Source organism: Aphelocoma coerulescens, chromosome 10, assembly GCF_041296385.1.
Source record: "Aphelocoma coerulescens isolate FSJ_1873_10779 chromosome 10, UR_Acoe_1.0, whole genome shotgun sequence".
Classification (NCBI taxonomy): Eukaryota; Metazoa; Chordata; class Aves; order Passeriformes; family Corvidae; genus Aphelocoma; species Aphelocoma coerulescens.
This window is the reverse complement of record NC_091024.1, coordinates 16,537,738-16,554,423: the sequence shown is the minus strand read 5'-3', so window position 1 is coordinate 16,554,423 and position 16,686 is coordinate 16,537,738. Positions and strand designations below refer to the sequence as shown.

Sequence of the window (16,686 nt, the reverse complement as noted above, 5' to 3'; positions counted from 1 at the left end):
AACAAAAAGTATCAAGCTGTACCAAATTTGGAATATTAACTAAAAAACCAAAATCTCCTGCTTGGATCTGATGGAAATATAGTTGTGTTATGCTTCATATAAAACTACTTGGACATGTGTAACGAGGGTCCCTGCTTTAAGCACTCTGTTTTCATGGATTCTAGTACAAGGAGAGGTGGGTCTTTTTCAGCAGGTGAGATTCACACAGATGGTGAAGTCCATTTCTCTTGTTACTGGTTATGTGTTAGCCCCTATATTGCCTGGAAGTTGGTTGTTTCAAGCCAGGCTACAGCCCCTGCACAGACATGACCATTTTCACTATCGTAACTGTCTGGGAAGAAGTGATAAAAAAAAAATCTGCTGTTTGTTTTATTGTTTATTGCCTGGCAAATGCTGTCAAGGGAAGGTCAGAGGATGCCCACTCATCAGTATAGGAAGGTGATAAATGTCAGATCACGTTTTGCACATATTTCCCTTGTAAACACTTTGCTTTGATGTATGTATGCTTGTTTTTAAATTAGATGCATTGAAACACACAATTTCTGTCTCTCATCTGCTTTCTGTGTTTCTTGAGACATAAATATATAGAGTTTCATGATGGGAATTCTCTATGGATGCACAACCTGAAGTGTATCAGCATGACGGAAATAGCAGAAGGGAGTATTGTCCTGCTTGTAATCAGTGAAATTTTGGCAGGCTCTAAAGGCATAGCTGTATCCACCTGTATTAACTTAAAGGAAAAACTGTGATCTTAAGGAGCCTGCGACATTTTCAGAATGGCAATGGCTTGGTTTGAAGACCTGCAGTTTGTGCCCCCTCCCTCAGGCACTGTGGGCACTGGGGATTGGGTCCAGGGCTTGGCTCCAGCTGAGGGCAGCCTCTAAGCTGTGAGCAGCTGCTGGGCGCTCACTCTGCCACTGCTCAGGGTTTGATCAGCATATGCATATTCCTGACAACATCATGTTCCTGACAGTCCTCAATGCCATGCTCCTGGTGCTCTGGAGATAACCAAGGGTGTCTTCTTGCCAGTGTGGCTGTTGGATTTGACTGCACTGCTTGGGTTTGACCTGAGAAGGGCAAAGGCAGTGCCAGATGGGACTTTCTGACTGGTACACCCAGATTTTTGGCAAGGTGCAAATTAATACCTTTTCTAGCAGCTGTTGATAAAGTGGTCCTGAAGGAAGTGCTAACTCTGGGAATAGCTCAATCCAGAGGGAAAACCCAACATTTTGGAAATGCCTTGTATGAGTACTCTCCTGCATTTAGAAATAGGTAGGGTAAGGTAACTTATCCTTTAATGGATAAGTTAACATGTTTGTGGAAAACTTCTGCATAGCACATTGGGAAAGAGGAGTATCACAATTGACTCAAGAGACAAGACACCACAGACTGGATTTCAAAGATATGCAGTATTTAATTACTGTCCTGATAGCGACATAATCACAGTATCCATCCAGTGCTCATGGAAACCAGTTCTGTTTTCAACTGTGTTCAGGGAGGTCTGGACCAGGATACAGTCTACACCTGTGTTCATGTTTGCTTAACGATAATATTTTTGAGGTGTAACTAAGTAACATTAAATTATTTGCATAATGTCTCTTACCTGGAAAATTCATGTAACTGCTGAAAATTAATTTAAAGCAGATAACTGCTTTGACTGATCAAAAGCACAGAAATTTTAAAAGCTGCATGTCTTTCTTTCTACATTGTTGCAGGGCATATGGTTTTGGTGATGAATTTTTCCCTGGAAAGGAAGCTCAGCCTTGTTGTTACGGTATCTCCTTGCACTGGGTGACAGGGTTCTATAATGGACATGGGCACATAAAACATTGAGAGAGAAGACAGGGTGTGTGTTACAGTGCATTGGTTACTCTGAAGCACTTGCTGTGTGTATTCTTACCGTGCAAAGCCCCTGATGGACCAGGTTTCCTGCTGGGGGAGAGCCTGCACCAGCTCATTCTCCAGCCACACCAGAGAGCCCCAAGTGCCGTAAGTTCACACCCCAGCTGACTTTGCAATAGTTCATTTGCATGCTGAGTGTTGGTTTCTGGTATTTGTAACAGAAATGCCTTCTGAATTTCAGAGGAAATAAATTTTGTAGATACCCAGTTACACTGGGACAATGCTTAAAAAATTCTTTAAAAATAATTAAGCACTATATAACTTTGGGGACTGATGAGACTGACAGATGTGCTGAAAAGTATCCATAATATCTTGGCATATGCATGCTAATGTATTTCAGTGTCTTTAGTTTTAATGTATTCTCATTTTTCTTGCCTCTGTTGGCCCCTTTCCTCCCTTCGCCTTGAATAGGAGCTTTGCTGTGCTAGCAAACGATATAAGTCATTCTTGGAGAGAGGAAAATATTTTCCTCCTGTGCAAGGTAACCTCCCTATATGCTGGCCCTTCTGCTTGTGCCCTGAGAGGTTACTGGAGGCTACTGGAAGCGAAATGTCTACAGTTGCAAACAAGCTTTCAGACCCACAGTTGTGGTCGCTTAGTAACTTCAGCTGAGAAACCTGGACATTGAGGCAATACATCATCAAGGTGCAGGTGCAATTGTATGCCAAAGTCAGTAAAAATATTTTGCATATTAAAAATTGTTTTTAAACTTATTTCAAGGCCATTTGTTTTAGTTTTCTGATGGAAATATGCTGCCTAGTCAGCAAGGATTTCAAGGAACACGTTTTGTTTTGCTCTTTGCTATCATGAAGCGCATTAGAACCTGTAGGACTTCTAGGGCATGTGTCTTGTCTATAAAAGGGTTATTTGATGTAGAAAAACCCATTGAGTTTGTTCCTGCTTTCTTTTTATTACAGGCAATTTCTCAATCGTGATGTGAACAAAAGTGGTTAGAGGGTTTCTTTCAGTTGAGGAAGCTGCCAGCCACTCAATGAATTTTGTTTCTGAGCAGTTTTTAAGTTAAGGATGGATGTAACAAAGATGAATTTGATTGTCCAGGAAGGACTTTATGCACAGCACATTCAAACACAAAGAAATTTTCTGATATCATTAAGGAAAAATGCTGGTCTTAATCTTACAATGTAGCCATTGGCAGTCAAGCTGGAACCAGTATTATGGTCTAGGACTTGATTTATTTTCTTTTCCTGTTCTATTTTAGAAATCTTTTCACCCCCAGTTCTCAAAATATATGTGCCTCTGAAGTAAACAGGCAACATAACCATCAGAACACAATCTAAAGGTATAATTAGCAGGAGGAGAAGGATCATCAGAAGTACAGGCAGTTCCAGAGCAGCCAAACCAAGCTGTGCTGACCTTTGAGCAGGGAAGGTGCTGTCAGTGCAAACACCACATGGGATAACTGAGCATTGACACAGACCACTGATACTCTCTGGCCTTCCATGTTAGTTATGTTGGGAGATGGAATCGTTGCTGTGTGCGCTGTGGCTCCTTTGGCTGGCAGGATGACAACTGCAACAGACTGTCAATATCATGTGCTCGGCTTTACTTTTTCCCCTTAGGGTATTGCATGTTTAGCTCAGCTGGTAAAGCCCAGCACATCTCTACTTGATCTCTGTTTGTCCCCATAAACTGCATGTGCTCAGTAGGCTGCTTTTGGACTAGTGCTCTCCAGCTGTATTACTCCTTTTACTACAAATAACTGCTGCAGCAAGGAATGAATGTTTCATTCTGGTAGTTAAAAATAGCTTTAGAGAACACAGATTTTACTTCTTTTTTCTTCTTGGGTGCTTGCCAGTACCCTGCCAATAGACATCATTGGGCTGTGATGCTCTCTGATTTCTTACACTTAATTTTGGGTCCTACCTGAGGGGAAATGATTACTTTGTACTTACCAGACAGGGCAGCAGTGCTTGTTCTTCCCTTGTAATACTTATCATGGGTCCAGTTTGAATTACATTAATCACACTTTGTTTCTAATTCACAGCTGTGTGGTGTGTTGAATCTTCGTCTTTCAGTCTCTTTTTGCTGGTGCCCTTACTTCTCCTGATGTCTCCCATGCAACATGATCTGGTTTTGAGTTCAAATGCTATTTCATATCATCATGTTGCATCATTCTGTGTTACTTTCTGTCCTGGAAACCTTCTCCTTGCAGTACAGAGTGTGGTGAGTTTTTGTATCTGCCATTCCTGTGCGTTGACCAGCAGATTCTAGACTGGGTTTTGTCTTCATTGTTTTCAGTCCAAGTATAACCCTTTAATCAGGCTTAATAGATAGTCTGCTCTTTTATTGTTAATCTGCTTGTAATCCATAACTGATGGCTGCTGCTAAAGTTGATGATGTTACGTGCAGTTGATGATGATGAACGTGCAGAATATGTAATTGTTGTCTTTTAACAACTGTAGTTTTCTCTCTGCTTCTTCCTGTAACTATTTTTAGACCCGCTATGGATTTTGATTCATATAACTAAATAGTGTTCCTACTTCTCAACCATGGGATAAAATATCTTAGTTTAAAATCACATCAGATTTGTCACTCTAATGGGGACCAGGCACTTGAAGGGTCAAAGACTCCTAGTTTACTGTGTGGATTGCAAATACTTAGGAGAATGTGTTTTCATTAATATTCATGGAACACTCTCATTCTGCAAACATTTGTGTGAACAGTATTTGTCAGAATCCACTTATTATACCTAAGCCTCCAATGGAAGTTTAACATCCTAGGCCAGCATTTCTTTCAAAGCTGTAACAGGTTATTCATTTCGTCAAGCAGGCTGTTTGCAACACTTTGGGTTTAACTGCGTGTCAGCCATAGGAAATCACGGATAAGCTACAAGATTGGCTTCTCTAAGGGAATTCATGTCGGCTTGCACACAACTTCTTTAGCTAACTCTATTACTCTACAGTTATTATCAAGTAGATATATGTGGTGCTGACAGCTCCTGACAGGAGAATGCATTATTACATAAAGTTTGCAAAGAAAAAACCTTACAACATGACAACCTTTTATGCCCAGAAACCTACATATTGGACAAGACCCACATAATTAATATTAATTGTAATAAAGTGTGACAATCAAGAGAGAATAACATAAGTCTGCTCATAAGTCAAGACCTCAATAGAGCGGAAGAAATAGAGCCAGCCAGAGATGGATGATGGAAGAACACTAGTGCCTGAATAATTCATGGAAAAGCACAGTATATTGCATGTGAGGTCTGGAGCCTTTTAAAGGCCTATGAATTAGATGACAAAGTTCACTCAATTCAGGTATGTAAGAGAGGAGAATGGGGAATTCACATGTGATGTAGCATAAACTATTAATAAGAGTTAAAAGGTCATATTCTTCCTATGTCAAGTGTGAATGATCAGGAACAAAAATTGCCAAAAGATGTATGTAATTTTTAAGGAAACAAAAGCAAATATGACCTTTGTAAAAGCTTTGATAATTTGAAGACTTGTTAGCTGCATGTTTTTGGCATATAAAAACCCTCCAGACTATTCCATTTTGTGAACAATATGTACAGTGGGTATTAAAACTAGGCGTGGAGCATGAAGGCTGCGGGAGCAGTCGGTGATATATAATGAGCAGCACTTTTAGTTTGGGCTATAAGAGGAGGTGAGTCTGAGAAGATAAATTCTGCTTGTGTGAATGTTTTGATCTCATGTAATATTGCTTCAGAAAATTATGACCATGCTCTTTAAACAGATAAGCTGAAAACAAGGAGGTAAGGCTATGGGGGATGGAGTGGTAAAAATGTCTTGTGCTGAATGAGGATTCTGCTACAGATGTGAACAAGGATATTTCTGGGGAAAACATAGTTCTGTAGAGAGACCATTTGACCTGAAAGAAAAATATGATTGAATTTTTAGGTTTACCAGCAGGATTTAATAACAAACCCTGAAATCTGCTAGTTTTCCAAAGTCAGTGAATTTGACCATCAGCCTTATCAGTGATCAGCCAGGCCTGTCCTCCTTTCTGGGGCTACGAAAAGGTGTATCTGACATGTACAAGGGTCTGGTGGATGTTTCAGGGCAGTCCCTTCTCATTTACTCCAACAGACCAAATCAAATACTGCAATACATAAGTGAGAAATTAGAGAGGTTTTGGCTATTGTTTTGTCTATGCCATTATCAGTCTGCCAGTTTTCACTGGGCCAGTGAAGCTGTTGATTTTGTTCGTACCAAGAAAGTAGAAAGAGAAATCTTAGGTTACAGGGGATAAAGGATAAGCAAGTAAACTCTGGGCTGCAATGCACATCTGTGCAGGTCTGAGAGTGGCAGCACTGCTTCTAGCTTTGCAGCACAAGGCTCTTGGGAGGAACAGGCCTTTGAAGGCCCATTTCTTTGAGATCATTGCAGGACAGTTATTTTCCAGCACAATCATTCAAGAGCATCTGCCTCGGTGGCAAAAGCCAAAAGCATGTGAACCCATTCCTGGAAACAGTAAGGACATGGGGTCTGTGGCAGTGGGTACACCTTGGGCTTGGGGAGTGAGGTGCTGCAGTTCTGATGCATCCTCTGTCAGGTATTTGGATAGTAAACAGAGTTTATTTTACACTGTCTTCCCTTTCTTGTTTCTGATGTGACAGATTTGTGTTAATGTATATAGTTACACCATAGAGGTTGTCACAGGGAAGTGAGAAGTTCTGGCAGCTGACTAAAGGGTGTTTGGGAACTATTAGTGTTGGGAGTGGTTTGGGAAATAATTTGGAAGCTGGGTATGAGCATGTTGTTTCTGCCTTCAACACTGAAGCAGCAAACAATATAGTTTCATCTTGCAATTCAACTCAAATGTATGAGTAGTTGACACTTTGCACTACTGTTGTTTTGACTTTCAACACATCCAATAAAGTTGTGTGAAATGGATTCTCATACAGTTAGTATTTTCTTGGTTATCTCTAACTACAAGAATTAAGGGTAAAATTTTTCTTTTCTCTCATCTGGGGTTGTAGCTGAGTGGGAGCACTGCCTTGATCTGCCTGTTACAACACCTTGAAACAATACAGCAAAGTGTTCCTTCCAGCAGAAGAACTTATTCCTACAGAAAGAGCAAATAAACATTGCAATTACATAGGTCCTTTAGCTGTGTACTGCACTAGCTTGGATATAGGGGCAAAGCATTTCGAAGCTGGTTTATTTTTCAGCAAGCATGTGTATTTGAGAAGAGTTTATGACAAGTAGTAGAATCCTTTACTGCATCATGTTCAGCATTTTGCTGTGGTCATTTCTATGAAGGATCTGAAACATCAATGTATACAGAAACAGTCCATGTAGAAAACAGGGAATCTGCCCCTGCCTAGGGAGTTGGGTAGGCATCCATAATTATGGCAAGGTGATCACTGAAGACACTTGCAGATGTGATTGTAAGGGCAGATGGGAAAAGGCACTTAGCTGAAGAAAATCTGTTGCTGTAACTGAAGTGTTTCGGGAACATGCTTTAATCCTAGCTTTAGGTGGAGTTAAGCTTTTGAATAACCAATAGGAATTGGCTGGCAAGATGGTCTTTTACACGTGTATATGCTAATGTAAATGTCATAATGCAAATTTAAGCACTCAAGAACATTACGTGGATTTGGGAAAATCCTTAAAATTTTAATTCCATAAGCAAAATATTATTTTGGCAGCACATGACAGAAATAATCCTGCTCCCAGATGTTTCATACTGTTGCAGTTGATACTAGTTGCATGGTTGTCTTCAAGACAGCTCTAAAATAACATAAAAGCTTCTTGGAATATGAAGCAACTCAATTATACAATGAAGTAAAGAATCATGTCTGAACTCTTAACATTGCACAGTCTTCTGGGGAAATACAATGGGGAACAGAGTCTTCACCAAGAGTAAAGTATGTCAGAGGACAGAGTCAAAGAAAATTCTTGAAACCAAAGAAGGGAGAGGTTGCCTTCTGCACATTTTGTATGGATACCCTAGTGGACTGTGTGCCTGTGTTCCAGGCTGGGTGCTGACAGCTGACTTGGGTGCTCTTTGGCTCTGCATGGAGGAGTCCGAGTATTCAGACTCTTTCTTGAGCATTAAGATTTCCTCACTTGGTTACATGCCTATTTTGCCAGCAAGTTCAAATGCAGTTAAATTTCTTACTCCAAGAACTGGGTCTTAGTGGAAATTGCCAGGTGCTGAACGAAATACACAGAAATACTTGGAAATGTGTTGCTGTATTGTTGCAAGGTGTGCATATTCTCCATTTCTTGTTCTTTAGAAACTGTGAGGAATCTTCAGGTAGAGAAATGCTTTTTAAAAGTAATTATTTGCTTTTATTGCCCTATGTTTCAGTGCCATAAACTGAACCCCATAAGAAGCGTGTGTCGTTGTGCAAGTGACTGAGCACTGGCACAGATTGCCCAGAGAGGGTGTGGAGTCTCCCTCCCTGGAGATATTCCAGAACTGTCTGGATGCAATTCTGTGCCATGTGCTCTGGGATGACCCTGCTGGAACTGGGAGGTTCCCAGATGACCCACTGTGGTCCCTTCCAGTCTTACCCGTTCTGTGATTCTGTGTACATCAATGTTCAAGATGATTCTTTACTACTGCTTTTGTCATTGGGAGCTCAGGTGTGTAGGTTTTATTAAATAAAGCTGTATGAAGAGAGCTTTATCCTTCCTCCATCTAGGACATGCAGGGAACGCCTTTCAGACTGGTTCTGCTGTCTTTTCTCAAGCTATAGTGAAGGCTGTGACTATTCCCTCAGTGCAGTTCCGAGGTGGCTTTGCAGACCCACTGCTGCCACTGCAGAGCTCTGCTGCCTTCAGGGGGTGCAGCAGTCAGACAGACAGACAGATGTGGCCTTGGCAGGCCATGTGCCCATCCTAGTGCACAAAGCAGAGCTTGCAGGAATCTGTCCCTGCCAGGTCACACCTGCACACAGCCTGCTTAGGTGGAGATCTACGAAGTGCTGAATTTGACTCATTTTTCCCAAGAACTAATTGGGAATTAATTACTGAGTACTTTGCAAAACAAACACAAAAATGAGGTGTTAGCTCAACAGTCTATTTTACAAGCTCTAACAGAAAGTTATCAGACCACCCCTGAAACTGGTCCCAGTTTGGTCACTGACCCATTGTGTGAGACTGCCAGGGCAAAGTGACAACTCAGTATCTTCCATGGCCTGGCCCAACCCAGTTCCCCCTGTGAGGAGCAGTGCTGGGTCCTCCCTGTGCATCATGGCCTTCCAAAGTAGTTCTGTATGATTATTTTAATTTTTGTAACTGTGGTGTGTGTGTTCTTGACGTGCAGTACTCAGTTACCTGGCTTTTCATACTTGATCATGGCTCTCCTGTGGTTTCAGTAAGGTCCTGTTTAACAGCCTCATGACAACGGTTGTCCCAGGAAAATGGCAAAGTGTGACAAAGAGAGAGATCTATGCACATGGGAGAGTGACACTAACTATTATCTGGATGTCAGCATCAGTGACAGCCTTCAAATGAGTTGTCTTGCTTACAGCTCTCTTTAGCTACTTGCTTTCCTATAAACACACTGTTGTTTTTTCCCTGTTGCAGGGTACATCGGATCTGAAATCATCTGTGCAAGAGGAGATTTCTCTATGGCAAGAGTCTTGTTAAAGTTGGAAGTTCTCCTTGTAGACCAACACATCCTCCTTCTGTGAGCAGATTTCTCCTGGAATGCTGAGGGTTTGTTTATGGTGAGTACAGTTGTTATAAGCAAGATATGAAATAGAAGGATATGAGAATAAAGCCACAGGCTGGAAATCAAGAGAGGTAAGGCTCTCTATAATAAATAAATAAATATTGTTTTATATCATGTATATTTTCTGATTTTGCTTTTCAGCAATGTATAATTATAAGTATTGCAAATTTTAACATTTACTCCATTACCCACTGGGTGGGGGAGAAGGACAACTTGTTCTTAGTATGGTTTAATGGTACAAAGCCCAGAAAATTCACTGTCATATGCAGCATGTTTTTCTCCTCATTCTTTCTGCCCTGGAGTTACCCTTATTTGTTTAATGTATTGTCATGCCATAGTGCCTTGTACAATAGCTTTGCTTGGCTGCCTACTTGAATGGGGAGTGAAGGAAAGGAGAAGGATGGATTCCCCCTCCTGCATCTCAGTGCAGCAGTGGAGAGTCCTTGTTAGGTATGTTTGGGTTTGGGGGGGAGTGGAGCAGAGTTGAGAGTGTGCTACAGCTTTGTGGGATTAGCAGAGGCTTGAGGGGCCCAACTGAATTGAGTGTTCTGACTGCACTGTTTCTAATGCCCTTTGCAATTACAGATACAGAGAATATTTGGTATCTGAGACTGAAGTGGATTTCTTATTTCAAATTTTATAATATTGACCAGTAATAAAATAAAAATACAAGTAGAGGGAGAGGACCCTTATAAATTGGTGTTTGGTCATATAATAGTTACCATAAGGGAGGGCTGAATATAAGAAGCTTAGAGTGAGGCTGGACTTATTCCAAACACTTTTTACACTCTTATGAAAAATTTAAGGAAATAGCATGTTGAGCACTTTCAACTTTAATTATGAAAAAATAAACTATAAAATCACACTGTCTGGCTGAAATCTCTTGGACTCTAACAATGACATACCTTTCTGCATGTCTAATGTAGTATGCAGTTACATGGGTTTTATTTTAGACAGAAGCTAGAAAAGTCTAGATTTCTTTTCTGAAAACACTGTTAGATAAGAAGCCTGGTTTGAGTTTAATGACATCCTATGAGGCACTTTTTCCCATGTCCTAATGCTAAATGAAGGAAAAGAGGAAACATTTTATTTTCCTTCATCACCATATGATACCAGGGTACTCGTTACGCAGTCCCCTTACATCCTTTCTCACTAACGTGCTCAAGCTTTTACTCTGTAGTTAACCCACCCTTAATTATGGAAAGAAACAAATACCCAGAATGGGAAACTAACTCAAGCTGTAAGCCTCATTTTTGACCTCTGACAATGCTTCACACTCCTGTTGAGCCTTCCATAAGAGGATCTCCACATGCTCACAACCATTAACAAATTTAACCTGCCAGCTGCCTCGGTAGGTGAGCACTGTGTTCGTATGCTGCTCCTTCAAATGGGGGAACCGAGAGACATTATTTCTGCTTTATTGCTTGAAAAAGCACTTTGCAGTACATATGGAAGGATGTGCTTGCCTGGAGGAGATTAGAGCATAAAGACAGCCACAACAGAACAAATGGATGGGGGAGAACAAAAGAGATTGGGGCGAATGGACAGGGGAGAAAGGCTGCAAGAACATGTGGTCACTTTGGGAGTGATATGCAAATCTTCATACTGTGGCTGTGGATTTCATTTTGTAAGGCTTGAGATTTCTCTATGTCACATTTGTAGAATTAAAAGCCAGGGACAGGTCTGAGAAGTATCACGGACTCAGGTCAAGAGATGCTAAGCAGCACGTAATTCAAACTGGTAGGAAGAAAGGCAATTTAAAAGTCATTCCTCTACCACAGACAACAAAACAAGACAAAAAAAGGCTGGCACGAGACTTGGGTGCAGCTGTGGAAAAGCCAGAAGTCTTTGCCAGCCCAGCGCTACCTTCCCTCAAGGAGCACCAACAGGTCACAGGGGAGCAGAAGCAACGAGCTCCAATACCTCTACCTCAAACTATCTTTTATGCATTTCCTGAGTAATCAGCCTTGGGTGACAGATGTATCCGAGATGATTTTGAGGAAAAGGGAATGTTCTTTCTATGAGATGATGTTAGGAAGATGCCTTTCCACTGTGGTTTTTGTTCTTGCCTATTTTTATGCATAGCATCTTATTAGAAGATAGGAAGCCTTCAACACTGAAGAGAGGGCTGTGGCATCAACATGTATTATTCAGGATTCTAGAAATTGCTATTACTGTGTTTCATTTTATATCCAGAAATATATTGCTGTTGAAAATGAAACAGATTGGTAGACCTTCATCTGTAGGGTGAGTTTTGTAAAAAGTTGCATGCAGAGAAGGGCAAAATAGAGCTTGACTACTGCGTGCTAGAAACTATTGGCTATATTTTGATTAATATTTGTCACTAGCACCACTTAATGTCAAATGCTTATTCAGCTTATGATTTAAAGTCATACAATGCACTGCATAATTGTAAGTAGGAGACATTTGTGCATCTGGTATTTAAATGGAGTATGTGTACTTTGCATTCCAGAGCATCCCTAAGCACTGCTGTTAGAATTGTCATTTTAAAAATATGTTTTGTCCTGCTTTTAGAGCACATTTAATCTTTTCCCCATTAATCTGCTTTCCCTAAACCTTTCTCTAATTCTTCTGAAGGATCCCCCACCTGCTGTGCAGGCTACACAACACAGTGAATCTAATCATGTCTGGAATTATCATTTTTATCAGTTTAATCCATATTTTTCTGTTATTTGTTTTCCAAAGCCTGAGACATTTTATGCACTGTGGTAAGTAATGGAGCAATTGTGGTGGTTAGTGTCTTTTCAAAAAAGCAGTGACAATACAGTTAAAATAATCAATTTAGATTATTTTCTGGAATGTGGCATTAGTGGTCCATGGAAGTAAAGCTGGATCCTTAGAATTATGGAATATATTTTAAACTTCAAATTGTAGATGAGTCAAGAAATGTACCTATGTTTGCAAGCAGTCGTTCTCAATTGTCCTGAACTTGCATGTTCTTGATTGCACACTCAGCATTCTGCTGCCTTCCTGAATTTGTTCACATACTTTTTAAAGAAGTCTTATATTCATATTTTCTTGAATGCTTTTATGAAATTAATTACAGCTAAGATAGCAACTACTTTCTTTATGCTATGATTTCCTATCATGAAGTACAGTTTCCAACATTTGAAGAGAGCAGTAGCTTAACTTGAGCAGGTGCTTTTGTGGAGCTCATTTAAATTTACAGTGGTCTAAAGAAGATTTTTTTTTCATGTTTCATTGTCTTATTCTTGTCACCTGTGTTGCTTAGGGTCATAGGCAGATGCTGGTACTGGCAAGGTCCTCATCAAACAGAATGTCCCAGCAATATCCTGCACTAATTTGGAAGAGAATGTTTTGCCATTGGTGCTTAGGAGCAAACTAGATGACTTCATGTAGATGCCACAAGTGAATAGCTGTGGAGATGCCATCCTGGTTTTCAGGTTTTATCCTTTCCTTCATTTATGTCAGAGCTGCTTTTTCTCTTCTGCTCCTGCCCTTCACTTCTTATTTTGCTGTGAGGCTCTGGGATGCTTGGCAACATCTTAGCTGCTTGTCTATGTAAAGGTCTGGTAGTGCTACATTAGTAAGGCTGTTCTGTAAAAATGTAATTTAGCAGAATTTCTGCATAAACTCTCAGACTGTAAAACATTTGCAGAGAGCTATGGTTTGTACTATTTTCATTCAAAGCAGGACATTAGGGCTCCAGCCACATTTCATTATCCATTTGAATAACATTTTTCAATTTAAAGCTCTCTAACCACGAGCACTAAATTAATACTAGATTCTCTCTCTGCCTAGTGGGAACACTAAATAGATAAATAAAAATCATTGCAGGATAATTGTAGGTGCTGTGGGCTGAAAGCCAAACCAGGCCAATTCAGCCTTTGAGCCCTGTCTGTCTGTCTGCTTTTCTTTTTCCTTGCCCATCATAATAGGGTATTCAATTATAATCTTTTTTCTGCGTGCACAGTGGAGGTTTGCATACAGTGGCCCAGAGGCATTATTAATCTCAGTGCATTTGGAGAGTGAGTGAAAAGACTAAAGGTTTGAGGGGGGGGGGGGGGGGAATCTTTCCCCCCTGTAGCTGTATTCATCACTTAGGGTCTTTGTCAAAAATGTACTTTTCTTTCTCCCTCCCCCCCATTCCTTGGAGCATAAGATGGAATTGACTCCAGAAGTTAAAGGACAATGGAAGCATTAGCACAGGGATTATGGATCTCCTTGTGAAAGATGGGGGGTGGGGGGAGAAGGTAGAGGCATACTACTGGCAGGATAGAAATTTAAAATTTGTGGCTAGACCAGTGAGTACCACTGCATAAGAAAAAGCAATAGTGCAATCTCTATTCACATGAGGCTTTTCAGGTACCTGAAAAGAGTATTCAAAAGCTGTTTCTGAAGCTGGTACATAAATACTTGGGTTGCAAGTTTAAGTGTCCAAAGAAAATTTAAAATAAAAATATTGTGTATTAGTGTGTTTTCCAGTGAAAGAATAGTCTTCTGGTAGCCTGTGACTTTCTGTAATTGATTAAATCCAAGTCTTTTGGGTAGGTTCTATAAATGATTTGTGACTGGTTTTAGTTTGTTTGGTTTGGGATTTTTTTAAATGATCACTCTCCCATAATATTCCCATGGAGACTTCGAGGTTTGGAGAAATTGAATGGTATGGCTGTGATGGAAAGGGTTTTGGTGGCATTTAGCTGGGTGTGTAGCTATAAATTTGAATCAGGTGTTCAGCGTTGTCAGTCAATTCAACATGATTTTCAAGACAATTTTCTGCAACATGAGGGGCTTGGACCAGCCATTGACCATGATGGGGCAATGAGACAAGTCACTAAGTCATAATCTCTGTTTGATGTAGGTTAACCATGACTTTTAGCAGTCCAAATTATCAAATCGATCACTGTTGCTCTCTTCTGGTGAAGACACTCAATTTTGGTGCTTTAACTTCGGTAGTCAAGCTGATTTGTGCACTGCAAATTAAAGGAGCATTATTGCTTCTTCTGCTTCAAGGAAATCAGTTCACCCCATCTGTAGTTACACAGAATTACTTACAGAGCTTTTCCCAGTCTTCCCATGTGAGTCTAGCAGAGGCTCTTTGATTAGTGTACTTTTTAAAGGGGAGTACAGTGTTTATTTTGTTTCTGTGGTATTAGATCTTTTCCAAAGGTTTAGGTGCTAAAATATTGTTTGAAATGCCTGGGCATATCTAAGTAGGAATTTTAGAAGGAAATCCATTATGTTGCCCAGCTGTATTCTCAGTGATGCCTGCCTTTCTTATATCCTACTGGCCTAATGAAACAAGATGAGAAATTATTTTAAGATAAATTAAAAAAATGGCTCTTCCTTCCCTTGCTCACCCTCCCCTTTTGCTAGAACTGCTAGAATGACAACTCAAAAGAAAAAAAAAACAAAACAACTGAGTTATCTGTTAGAGTGTTTTTTTAAAAAAAAACAACAAAACCAAAAAAATTTCCCCAAACAAACCAAGCCTCCAAACTTGTAGAATTCCTCCATGGAAAACTTCACGCCTGCCTACTGGTAAACTGGTATTTTTCAAAATCTGATTTAACCTGGATAATGCTTTAACAGTGTCTTCCAGCATAAAAGCTTTAGCATTTCACATCAGGACCTTGATTTACTTACCATCTGCTCAGAGGTCTGTCATCAACAGAGATGATTTCTAGCTCCCTTCAGATAACTGGCGTTTGGCAGAGTTCTGCTAAACAGTCTATAACCTTGAAGACAAGGAGTATATGATAACCCATGCATATCAGTTAACTTTTAAGTGCCTTAATAGTCTCTTTTCCTAAATAAATCTGCCAAATACTTCAGTTTGGTCCTGGTTTTCCCTGAATTTTCCTTTTATATCCTTTAAGTCAGAAAAAGCCAATGAGACCTTGGAGGCAGTGAAGAAATTCTCTTTTCTGTTTTTATCTTTATTTACCATTAACATCCTTAAACTTGCTTTTCTTTTTGTCTGTATTTTTTTTATGACTTTCCCAATGCTGTTTCTATCAGAGGAGTTGATCTGGAGATTTATATATTTGTGGCAAAATAAAAAAAAGCTATTTTTTAGTGTGTTATGCCAGTAAAGTCAAGAAAATTATTAGGACCAGTTTGTCAAAAGTCATGCAGTCAAAAAAAACAAGTGACTTCAATTTTAGCTCTAATAACAAGTTCGATGTTTCAGGAGGTTAATAACACATTTCTTAGGCTGTTGACATAATGATAGCATTAGTCATTAAATTTAAGGAGCAAAAAAATCTTTCTATAGAGGCATTAGCATGCTTAAGAGCCTGCTTAGATTTAGGTTTAGATCTTGGTAAGACAAGCTTAGCAGTATTTGATTCAGACCTAAGCATGTAGTCCAGAGTTTCTATTAGAAAAAGGCCAAAAACTTTGGTGAAGTTAAAGTTTTTCTTTTAATTTAGCAGATAATTATAGAAATTTGAAACTACATCATCCAAAATTACAGCAGCTCTTGAAGCAGTGGGGATTCTGCTAACAAATAATGTCATTTCCCAGGGTGCACAGGAGACTGGCCAGCTAACAGGTGATGTCTCTCTCTCTCAATACATTGGATCCATTACAGGACAGATGGGTGGTTTCTTTTAGTGTGTTTTATTTTGGTTTGTACTCTTGGTTCAAAATCTCCTTTTTTTTTCTACATGGTTTTTTTGATTGATTGGGTGGGGAGGATTTTTGGGATAAACTGGCCAGCTCTCTTCAGACAACTGGAAAGACTGAGTACTGCAGCTGGGCCAAAATCAACTAGGAAGAGCTTGTGTTGACACCAGGACACAGTATTCTTCCTGGTCAAAATCCTCCTCTGCTGTTCTATTCTGGGCACAATTCTGACTTGCTCCCTGTTCCTATCTGTAGCAATAACAAGCAGTGTGCTGCTGGGCAGAGTTGAACTCAGGTGAATTTGATCTCTACTTTTTTTCCTGATCTTTTAAACAGGCTTCAAGCTGCAGTGGCCAAACCCCTTGGCCACTTGAGGAACAATTGCTGGAACCTTTGTCTTCATGGACAAATTCTTCTCAGCAAAAATTTCTCATAATGTTTTTAGCCCCATCTCATTAAAAAACTGTCAAAAATAGGTCAACTTTGCTTCCTTCT

General features: G+C 40.0%; 1 protein-coding gene across 13 annotated transcripts in view; it reads left to right on the top strand.

The window, feature by feature from the left end:
- Positions 1-16,686, top strand: part of RORA (RAR related orphan receptor A) — a 480,592-nt gene that overhangs the window by 87,996 nt on the left and 375,910 nt on the right. For 12 of the 13 annotated variants that reach the window (XM_069026282.1, XM_069026290.1, XM_069026284.1 and 9 more), the window contains one exon: positions 9,432-9,574. The gene's annotated coding sequence lies outside the window, so the exon portion shown is untranslated. Of the gene's footprint in view, positions 1-1,752; positions 1,775-9,431; positions 9,575-16,686 lie in introns of those variants that run through there. The other variant, XM_069026291.1, reaches the window with a different exon arrangement.